The sequence below is a fragment of the Sabethes cyaneus genome, chromosome 3 (genome assembly GCF_943734655.1).
Source record: "Sabethes cyaneus chromosome 3, idSabCyanKW18_F2, whole genome shotgun sequence".
Taxonomy (NCBI): domain Eukaryota; kingdom Metazoa; phylum Arthropoda; class Insecta; order Diptera; family Culicidae; genus Sabethes; species Sabethes cyaneus.
The window spans coordinates 121,587,658-121,600,115 of record NC_071355.1 but is presented as its reverse complement, the minus strand read 5'-3'; positions in this window follow the sequence as shown (position 1 = coordinate 121,600,115).

The following is a 12,458-nucleotide window of genomic DNA, read 5'->3' as shown; positions in this document are numbered from 1 at the left end:
TTTATTGTGTGAAAACAAGTGCTATTAGTGATCTGTTGCAGTGATCTGACGGCAATTTTAGTGATATTGACAGATAAGTAAAAGTTTCTTTGCATACTTTTGATTTATTCTGTTTATCAACGGTTTAATTCTAAACCAGCGCCGTACATAGTGCCTATGAAAGTAGACGCTACGGCCGGCGGCTGCTTGAAATTTCATTGTTGTGTTTTTTTCATTGTTCACTGCCTTGAGTGTCTGCCGTTGCTGCTGGACGAGTCCAGCCGGCGTGCATGTGTATGCAAGTCGGGATGGATTGTGCAGCATGTGGTAATGTAATTCGGGCCAGCGACGATCCAGTTGTTTGCGTAGGTAAATGCAAATCTGTATTTTGCAGAGTTTGTACGCCCCTAACAAAAATTGCTGCGAAAATCGTAAATGATAATGAAAATGTTATCTTTAAGTGTGCATCATGTTTATCAGCCCAAGATAACGGTGGCAAAAATGACGCTGTCTGTAGTGAGCTGACTGAGATGATAGGTAAATTATCATCTGTCTCTCAGTCGCTTGCACACAGCCAAAGCGAAATTGAAAGCCAGATAAATAGTGCAATTTCTAATGGTATCGATAGTATTTTGAAATCTATCAGTGAATCTCTTCGTGAGAGTATGGTAAACATTGAAGCCAGTGTTGCCAAAAAGCTGGATGATTTCAAAAAAACTATTATTGATAACATGAGTCGGGATATTAGTGTAGCCGCAATGAGTAGGAAAAGAACGCGAAATGAGCGAACGGTTCACTCTGAATCGGACTCAAATCCCAGTAAGAAAATTTTAATTATTCGTGATAAGCCGATTATTGACAATTATAGATCTGATGACGAGGTTTTTTCTAGTAATAATAAAACTTACGCGAGTGTGTTAGCGAATTCATCCGGGAATACGGTAAATAAAGTCCAGCAAAAAGAGAAGCGTAAGGCTCGACCAGTCATTGTAATTAAACCGGTTGAGTCTTCTCAATCTAATGAAGATACTAGATCTTTTTTAAAAAGAACATTAGATCCAAAAAAACACAAAATTAGTAACTTTAGAAACGGGAAAAATGGTTCGATTATTGCTGAGTGTGCAATAGGGGATGACATTGAAGTCGTGAAAAATGACATTCAAAGCAATCTGGGTGAACAGTTTAACGCTGTTATTCCTACAATTGCTAAACCGAAGGTTAAAATTGTAGGAATGAGTGATCAGTATTCCCCCGATGTTTTCGTTGACTTGCTTAAGAGTCAAAACGAGAACATCGGCATTAATGAAGTAAAAATAATTGCGCAATATGAAAATCCACGCTTCAAATATAACAAATATAATGTAGTAATTGAAGTTGACAAAGACACTTATAAAAGTTTGATGAATGCTGGTAAAGTAGGCATCGGGTGGGATAAGTGTCCTGTTAAAGAGGCCGTTAATGTTTTGCGTTTTTAAATGTGGAGAATTTGGCCACAAAAGCACGGAGTGTGTTAATACTGAAACATGCTCTAAGTGTAGTGGAAATCATAAAACATCCGATTGCTCTTCAACTGAATTTAATTGCGTCAATTGTATAAAATCAAATAAAGAACTTAATATGAATTTGGACGTAAAACATCCAGCATCTAGCTCACAGTGTCCGGTTTATCAGAGACTGTATGAAAAAAGAAAGAGCAACATATTGTCAAGTAAATAGCAACAAAAGGAATTGCAATGCGATGGAAAATTAGAAATAGTCTATCTGAATATTGCTGGTTTATCTACAAATTATGTTGCTTTGCGACATCTTGTAGAAATGAAACGTCCAATGTTGGTAGCACTAGCTGAAACTCATATAGTGGACGCTAATGCCTTTAACCAATATAGTATACCGGGTTATAAAGTTGCTTTTTGCCTTTCGCATTCCAGGCATACTGGTGGTGTTGCTATTTACGCCAGGGAATCAATTAAATTCAACATTCGTACAAACGAATCTGTTGAGAATAATTGGTTTCTAGGGATTTCAGTTGAAAGAGGCATGGCGATTGGAAATTATGGAATAATATATCATTCCCCTAGCTCAAGTGACCAGCGCTTTTTAGAAATTTTAGACAACTGGTGGGATAATTTTATAGACTTAAATAAACTAAATATTATTGCTGGTGATTTTAATATTGATTGGCTTAGTGGACAAAATTCGAATCAATTAAAGCAGTTAGCAGATTTTTACAACTTTAGACAAACAGTTTGCCAATTTACAAGAATTTCCAGACACAGTCGAACGTTAATTGATCACGTGTTTTCGAACTTTGACATGGTACATTCTGTTACAGAGGCCGATTACAAAATTTCAGATCATGAGACAATTTTTATTTTGATCAAGAATGACCAAACCCGTGATGATAAAGTAAAGATAAAGTGCTGGAATAGATATTCGAAGCAGGCAGTGTCTCAGCTTGTTTCGAGAAGCTTGGATTTTCTTCCAATAACTGGTGATGTGGACCACAAGGCAGCTGTTCTTACCAACACGCTGAAAGAGTGTACCAATAAGCTTGTTATTGAAAAATATGTGGAACTACATAATACGAACAACTGGTACTCTTTAGATCTGACACGTTTGAAACGGAAAAGAGATAAAAAGTACAAGAAGTTTCGTAGAAGTAATAGTAGTGATGATTGGAGTAGATACACAGTCGCGCGTAACGTATATTCACGAGCCTTGAAAAAGGCTCGATGTGATTATATACAACGGAAGATTAATCACCATCAAAACAACAGCAAAGAGTTATGGAAAATTTTAAAACAGTTAATAAAATGTAAAGATAACTCCCCGCGCTCCATAACTTTCAATGGCACTGAAGAACAATCGAGTCGAGTAATAGCGAATAAATTTAACAGTTATTTCGTTGATAGTGTTCAGCTGATCAATCAAAGTATTGATTTGGTCAGTGAACCTCACGAAATAATACAGCCGATTTCTAATATCAGATTTGATGGATTTCGCCCTATTACTTTTGCAGAGTTGAAGGATATTTGTTTTTCTTTAGAGAAATCGGCTGGTATCGACAATGTCAACGCAAAAGTAATACAAGATTGCTTTCATGTCATCGGACGCGACTTGCTGGATCTTGTTAATGAATCGTTGCAAACTGGGCACGTGCCTAAAGTTTGGAAAGAATCGCTTGTGATTCCTATTCCCAAAGTTAATGGAACGGATAAAGCCGAAGAGTACCGTCCTATTAACATATTGCACACATTAGAGAAAATCCTAGAACTTGTTGTCAAAGGCCAGCTAATGAATTATTTAAACAGTCATCATTTGTTAATTCCAGAGCAATCAGGGTATCGAGAGGGACACTCTTGCGAAACTGCATTAAATCTGGTACTAGCAAAATGGAAAGAAAAAATCGAAGCTAAAGAAACTATTCTTGCTGTATTTTTGGATCTAAAACGCGCGTTTGAGACAATCTCCAGGCCCTTATTGTTACAAACCTTGAAGCGATTTGGTATTGGAGGGCTAGCATATAAATGGTTTGAAAGCTATTTATGTGATAGAACTCAGAAGACTCGCTTTGATAATTTTAATTCTGAGTCCATAGCTAATACACTTGGTGTACCGCAAGGGAGTGTATTAGGGCCGCTTTCGTTCATAATTTATATAAATGACATGAAACGAGTTTTACGGTTCTGCGACATGAATTTATTTGCTGACGACACTGTTCTATTCATTGCGGCTAAGGATCCCAATGAAATTGTAACACTTCTGAACCAAGATTTACATTATCTTTCGGATTGGTTAAAGTTTAAACAGCTTAAACTCAACATTACCAAGACAAAATATATGATTATTTCAGCCAACTCCAGACCAGACGTAAACGTTGTAATTGATGGTGAGACTATTGACCGCGTAAATGAACTAAAGTATCTTGGAGTAACCATTGATGACAAGTTAACCTTTAAGTCTCACATTGATAATGTCATCAATAAAATGGCGAAAAAGTACGGTGTCTTGTGTCGTTTAAAAAATGAATTGACAATTAGTAGTAAAATTCTTTTATATAAGTCAATCATTTCACCGCATATAGATTTTTGTTCATCCATCTTGTTCCTTGCAAACGAAACACAAATATTGAAGTTGCAGCGCTTACAAAATAAAGTTATGCGATTAATTTTAAGATGTAATAGATACACTTCCTCACATATTATGCTGGACGCATTGCAATGGCTTTCTGTGAAGCAAAGAGTTTATTTTTTGACAATGGCGTTTCTTTATAAAATTCTTAATGGAATGCTGCCTCGATATTTGTGTGATCGAATTGAAAGGGGAAGTGATTTGCATACGTACAACACTAGAAACGCGGAAGATGCGAGAACACCAAATTTTTTGTTTGGAAGATCACAGAACTCTCTGTTGTACAAAGGAATTAACTTTTTTAATTCGATGCCGCGACAAATAAAACGTGCAGCAACAATGGCAGAATTCAAAAGGCTATGTATTTTACACATTAAAGCTACTTTATAGACGTAATTTGATTTATTTTTTGTATTGATTCAAGAAGATTGTATATTTTTTTAATTTTTGTATATTTTTTGGATATATTAAGTTATCATGTTCACTGATGATGATGGATTTAAAATTGTTATTATTATTAATTTAAAAATTATAGAGAAGACTACACATGTTTGAGCCACGCGCGCGAGAACAGACATAGATAATCTTGAAATTGAATGATCAGGTTAAAGTCCTGAACAAAGGGTTCGGAGCAGCAGCTGGACAGGCTTGGGTTCGCTTGTGGACTTTGGAACTCGTATACCATCGCTCACGACGGTACCGAGTACCAAAAGACTGCAGGATCTCCCTCGTAGTTCTAGATCGTTATCTAGAACCAATTCTGACCAGCTGTAGCTCAAAATATTAGGTTCGATTCCTAATCAAGTCCAGATAATTTTCGGGTTGGAAACGTTTTGGACTAGCCTTGGACATTTTTTGAAATTTTGATATTCACTTGAAAGTTTGATATGTCTGTATTAGAAGCCAGTTCGCTATTTGTTTTTATCACCTGGCTACATTGTTATATCATAAATATCTTAATTAGATAAATCGTCCCGCTCAAACCGTTGTAGGGGTATGAGGTGGGACCATCATCATCATCAATATCAAAATTTCCGACATTTTTGACTCCGAATTTTTGTTACACTCACTAGATTTCTTCGTATTAAATTTTTCAAAGTATAAAACTTTTGGAGAAACTATTTTCTTAATTCTCCTAATGGGAGTAATGTTCAAATTCATAAACTTTACTTTTAAAAATCACTGATTTATATTTATATTATTAGAAGGTACTTACCGGTTTTCTTCTGACACCAAAATAATGTAGGCTTTTCTTTTAAAGAACACTCCGACTTCGCAGTAAGACTAGAACTAACTTTATTTTTCCATTTCTTGTTAACTATACCCTACGCGATAAGATGTTGTGAGACGGATCGATCATAAAACACGTCTCGTCATGCTTGCGGATCTGTTTCCTAAAGCAAGATCCTAAATAAACAAAGTCGAGACGATAACGATCATCCGTACCACAACATGAGAAGTGTCTTTCCGAACATCCAAACTGTTTTGTTGCTGCCCAAGAAGACGGAAAAGAAGGCTTAAATTTCCAGCATATCACGTCGAAAAACCTTTCTTTTAAGAACGAAACATATGTTCATGAGGATTTGAGGAATTGCTCACAATTTTGCTCACTGATTTTAATTCTATTTAATTTAGATTGATTCTAATGTTCGCTTCTTATCAAATAATTTTAACCGATCACCTCTCGTGGTTTTGTTTGCTTGTTGCTGGAGGTTCATTTCGTTGCCGTGATGGCACATCACGCCAGGAAGGCCTCACAACTAAATGCGTGGGAGTCGATGATCATCACAACAGCTGATCAATTGATGAACGAAGATGAGGCTCCCATCGTGTCACCTCTCTTCAAATTAACAGGCTTAAAAATATAACTCTCTCTTCAACGCAATCAGTTGGGCATTACCCCGTCGATGGGCTAGTTGCCCGAAACCGGTCGGTAAAAGGTAAATATACTTTTTATGTTTGTAAGAACGATAAGTGTTATGCCTTGTGTTAATAGTGATGGCACATCTAAACTGTTTTGTTGCTACCCAAGAAGACGGAAAAGAAGGCTTAAATTTCCAGCATATCACGTCGAAAAACTGTTCTTTTAAGAACGAATCATATGTTCATGAAGATTTAAGGAATTTTCACTCCCTGATTGTAATTCTATTTAATTTAGATTGATCTAATTGGTCGCTTCTTATCAAATAATTTTAACCGATCACCTCTCGCGCTTCTGTTCGCTTGTTGCTGCTGGACGCTGGTTGAGTTGGCCGTCTCGGAAGGTAAGAAGCAACCAACAAATATACCAGCTCCAAGTAAATGTGTTCGGTCAAGCGTCAAAATAAATTAAACCATGGATTTAATCAAATGAAAGAGTTTTAGTAACATGTTTTGCATCTTAACAACACAAATTTATCCATCACCAATGCTACATTAATAATACGTAGCGTAATTTTTCTTTGGCAGCAAAAGGCGAACGGCTCACTGGTAACTTTGCTCTTTTGTTCAGACTGAAATTGAAATGGTCTATTTTATTTAACGTAGATAATAGAATGAAGGAGCATGGAAAATGGGTGTGGCCGTTTCTTGTCGCTTGCTCTGGTACATAACACGTGGTAAGCCGGCGAACAGCATTATTCAAACGCTAGCTGAGCTACTGCCAGTATCGTTTGCCAGGGCAAACGAAAGTCACGCTCGACTCGTGCACGTTTGCAGTGTGTGTGCAGTGTAGTGTGTTTGAGCTGGAGCACTCATTTCGCTGCCGTGATGAAATATCTGGCTGCTGAAGTTCTGGAATTGGCAGGAAATGTGCTGCACGCGACAACAAAACGACCAGAAGCATCCCACGTCACTTGCAGTTGGCCACTTGGAGAGGTTTCATCGTGATTCAGGACCATACACGAACGGCTTCGTTAATCGCATAGCTGCTGAAGCTTTCCGGCTGGTCCGTTGCAACAAGCCGTGTCTGGTTAGCGGTTATCGGTACTTTAATTTACCGAACAGAGTATTACGTTAAGTGCGTTAGTGCAAGTTTATTGCAAGCTGGAGTTATGATAATCAAACAATCGGTCCTTTCAAGGGCCACACAACGATTGAAGAGTTTATTATATTTTCTTGCCCAGTTAATACCATAATAACACAGGTAACGAGGGAAAAGCTGAATTTGTTGCCATTGCGCACGACCAACAAATGACGGAAATAAGTTTTCTGGTCACGGGCGACATTTTCTGTGACTTCCAAAACGTCTGCAGGTTGTAAATGCTTTATCAGTGTTCTTTTGTAAGCCGCAGAAAAGTTGCGAAATTTTTTTACCTTTTTGAAAACTCGCGCGTACCGTCTATCGATTACTAGAGGAAAAGCACTATTCAACGTAGAAACAGATCATAAAAATTTAATTACTGTTTGGTTTAGTTCCTGACTTGGTTTCGTTTTAATAAAATAGATTCAATCAATTCATGGATATAACTTCAAAATCTGTTGAGGATTGAATGTATACAATGTTTCTACTTTGATAAAAGTTACGTGTGTAGCTTGTATACATGAAGAATCGTATTATTACATACATGGATACATCCTACTATCGCTACAAGGAGACTTACCTGGTCCTACGTCACCTATGCGGTCGTGTTTTGTGCACAACCTCTCTGATTTTTTTACCTTTGTTATAGTATATAACAAAGGTTTAGAAATTGGTCGAAAAACACGATGATCCGAGGCTCGAGTCACATATACCAATCGATAGAGCTCGACGAACTGAGCAATGTCTGTGTGTGTATGTGTGTGTGCAGCTCATTTTCAATCGCCTGTTTCTCGGATATGTCTGAACCGATTTATGCGCTATTAGTCTCATTTGAAAGGTATTTTTGCCTAGTATATCACCATTGGATTGTTTCGTGGTCCGATGTTTCGTTTAAAAGTTATAAGCAAAAATGTGAAAACTACGTGACGCGATTTTCTCCGGAACCACATAACCGATTTCAGTGATCCTAGTACCAAATGAAAGCTCTTGCTCTCATAAAAATTTCAGGAAGTTTTATTGAAAACAAACAAGTAGTTTAAAAGTTATTAAAACGGTTAAAAGTTGTCAAAAGGTTGACAAGGTAATAATTACCGCCTGTTTCTCAGAGGTGGCCAAGCCTATTTATACACTATTAGTCTCATTTTAAAGGTAATGTAGCCGGATAGATAACTGTTGAATTGTTTTTTCATTGGACTTTTAGTTTGAAAGTTATGAGCAATTGAATTTACACGTTAAAATTTACAATATTTTATAGCGATTTTAACCAAGATAATTTATCTAGTTTCAATTGTTTTAGTATTAAACGAGAGGTCTTAACATTGCAAATGTATTTGCCAAATTTCATAAGGATTGGTTCTACTGGTCAAAAGATATTTAAAAACGATTGATGAAATTTATTCAAGAAAACTTTAATGGGACCAAAACTCAAAAACAGAATAAAATATTAAATAATTTTTCAACGGGTGTTTCTTTAGAGCAGTTAATTAATAAAATAAAATAAAATAATAAAACATTTTCTAACACTTTTAGGGTGACCGTGAATCCGCCCAATAGGGTGACACAAATTTTTGTTTTTTAAACGCGTCCAAAAAAATAACGTCTTCACAAAAGTTGTAGAACACACTAAAATAAGCAACTTTGCTGCATATAGTAGCTTATCTCTTACTGGTTGCGAAATTTAGTGATTTGTTTAAAGAAACCACTTTAAAATCAAGCAAAGTCAAAGTCAAGTCATTCTTCAGAACTTGACCCTTCTTTATCGACAGACTTCGCCGCCGGTTATTAGAGTACAAGAAAATTACGGGGCTAGAGCAAAGATTCTATTCACTCTGTACCGGCACCGATCAGTCGAGATTCGAACATACGACGACTGGTTAGGCTAGCATTGTACCCCGAAGCTAACAGCCGCTTTAAATCAGTTCTGCTCAAACATTCTGTACACTAGGATACATATGGATGATAACTAGCACAGCGTTAATAAACAGTTGAATTAAGTTCCGAAGACGTGTCGATTTCTGTATGATCATTGCCAGCTCAGAACACTAAAAAAAGCCATTTTTTACCCGACTATTTTCAATAGGACACCATACGAACCGTTGCTTTTCAAGAGATGGCGCTTTTCTAGTGGTAGTAAAATCAAAATTTCTCACTTATTTATGTTTACCTACCTGAAAAACAATCTAATCATATTTTATTTGTGGTTCAGTTATTCTGTTATACTTAATTTTCATGATTTCTGCCTAATTTTGATAAAAAACAAACATTTCCTATACCTCTCCAGCATCTTACTACCAGTTAGGGTTGGGAGTACCGACAGGATTTTTGAGAACCGGTATTTCGGTATTGGAAGGATTAGTACCGGTAATACCGGTACTGGTACCGGTACCCAAAGCTTTAAAAAGAAAATCCTTGTTCTTTGAAAAATCTACTAATACTTTTATTTGTGGTCCAATTCTTAAGTCACTTCACCTCACCTTGCAGTTACCATTTCATTTGTACTGTCACTTAGCTAACAGGAGTAACCCAGGTACTTTCAAATCGCTAATTGTGTTCTCATCTAAGATCTATGGGAATAGGGCCCTTGTAAAAATGATTCCAAACGACATCTGGCGAAAGTCGGGAGGCTACGATGGGTCGGCAATGTTGCAAGGATGACGGATGACTGTGCACCGAAATCTGTTCTTTTCAAAAACCCCACCGATACCATGAATAGAGGGGCCCAACGACCAGGTTGAAGCCGACTTCGACAAGCTCAATGAATTGGTGACAAGTAGCCTAGGACCAAGTACAGTGGAGACAAGTTTTTGATACAACACGCCCCCGGTTGTATGCTGCTAGAGGAGAAGCTTGCAAAATTCAACTTTAAGATGCACAGAATATTCAATGTACTGTTCACCATGCGAAAACGAATCTGCCAGACGCTGAAAATGCTTTCTCAGAATGTATCGCTGAAGGACAGGCTGTAATCAGGGTACCGAAAAGCATACTTGCTCTTCAATCCTTGAGTTACATCGAAGCGAATTCATTCCGCAGAGTATTTTGGTGTACAGGTCTAATCGAGCTCCTTAAAGCTTGAACTGCTATAGGCGTCGGAAGTCCGTACCAATTTTTCCTTCATGATCAGCTAGCCATATTCATTCAAATAACTAGCGCTCAACAATTTCCTCAATCTCGTTACTGATGTTCAATTGTTGTAGTAACTCATCCGCTAGCTTTATCAAAATATAGCGCGTAGTTTTATAAATTATTTTAAAATTGTTATCTTCGATTTTAAGGCCGAATGTTAGAAAACATGCATAAATGATCAGTACCGAAAGTACCGGTTTTCTCTTGTGCCAGTACCGGTATTTCGGTACTGGAAAATCAGCCGGTAGTACCGGTATTCCCGGTTCCGGTACTCCCGGTATCCCAACTCTACTACCAGTCATCCGAGAGCCCTAAAAAGCTAAAGCCCTATAAAGATACATTTATAGGGCTTTATGAAAAGTATGTCTGCGACATTTCAATTCGAATAAATTAAATTTCGCAACATGAACGCAATAAATAAAAACAATGTTTACCAACTATTTTTTGGTTCAGGTGTCAAACGTTATATTACGATTAGTGATAAACACAAAAGAAACTGAGATGCATGAGAGAATAAGGGTGTTGATTTCAGTAAATTTATTGTCGCGCAAAATTCAGCTTTTACGGACATTCACACTATGCGCTACGAGGTAACGACATCTGTTGTATTCAACAGGGAAACATTGTTAGTTTCAAGCATATTCTCACGCATTACGCATGATGAAACACTTGCGCCAACTTCTGTTATTTATTATCAGAAACTAGAGGCGGTGTCCTATTGGAATTGGAATTTGAATGTGAAAATAGTTTCTTTCTAAACCTAATATTTGACGAGCAGCATTTCAAAAGGTCCAATGTGCAAATGAGAGATTCTCTTTGCGTTTCGTCTCTTACGCTTATTACGGCGGCATAAATGCACTTGAATGCGTCTATTTTGCATGAAACGGTTACTGGTGCTATTGGAAAGCTTATTCTTTAGAATAATTGGGTTGAAATGTATTTATGCCGCCACAATAAGCATAAGAGAGGAAACGCAAAGAGAATCTCTCATTTGCATATTGGACCTTTTGACATGTTGGTCGAGATTTCCATGTTTATCTGTAAGTAAAAAATAAAAACTACAAGACATATAGCCATAAGCGATGTACGAAAGGGTGACGTAGGACTATATCAGATCATTAGATCAAAGACTAATGTAAACTGCATTTCTGGCATATGTATGTTAATAAAAATCTGTGCCATTGTTTAAGTGAATATTTAAAAGAGAAAAGCGAATTATTCAGATCCAATTCTTCATTGAATGCAATGGTGGCTTTGAAAATACGTGGACAGTGGTTCATAAATACAACGCCTGCAACCATTAAGACATAAAGATTTCTTTTCAAATCAGTTGTGTGCATCATATAGATTGAAATAGTAATAAATGACCAGCCCACAGATTATTGTATTAAATATGATTATGCGTAGCTTGACATGTTTCAATAATCTTGCTTTAATTCGCTTGTGGCCTTTAAAAGGGCCATTGGTTACAAATAACATTAAAGCCAAAGCACGTTCATCGCAAATATGACGTGCCATTCGAACATCCTCTTTTGACATGAACGGCAACAGGCACGTAAGTTAGCAGCGTCGACTCACTTCTTTTGCTTCGAGAAGGTTTTACTAGTTTACTTTCACAGCTTACCGCTTGTTACATAGCAGAAAATATAGCACATACGCAAAAATTAGTTTCATTTGATGAGAGTCCTTATCTTCCTACCACAGGGGTGAGGGGTTTAAAACCATCATAAAATTAATTCATGCCTCCAAAAATCCCCACATGCCAAATTTGGTTCCATTTGCTTGATTAGTTCTAAATTTATAAAGAAATTTGTATTTCATTTGTATGGAAGCTCCCCTTTTAAAAGACGAAGGGGTCTCAGTACACCATAGAAAAAATTCTTGCCTTCCAAAACCCCCACAAGCCAAATTTGGTTCCTTTTGCTTGATTCATTCTGGAATTATGAGGAAATTCCTATATTATTTGAATGGAAGCCCCCCCCACCTCCTAGAGAGGGGACGGGCTTTAATTCACCATAGAAAAAAAAATTGTCTCCAAAAGCTCCCACATGCCAAATTTGGTTCCATTTGCTTAATTAGTTCGAGATTTATGAGGAAATTTGTATTTCATTTGTATGAGAGCCTTAGAAGGGTAAGGAGTCTCAGTACACCATAGAAAAAATTCTTACCTCCAACAACCCCCATATGCCAAATTTGGTTTCAGTTCGAGTCGACACTCACT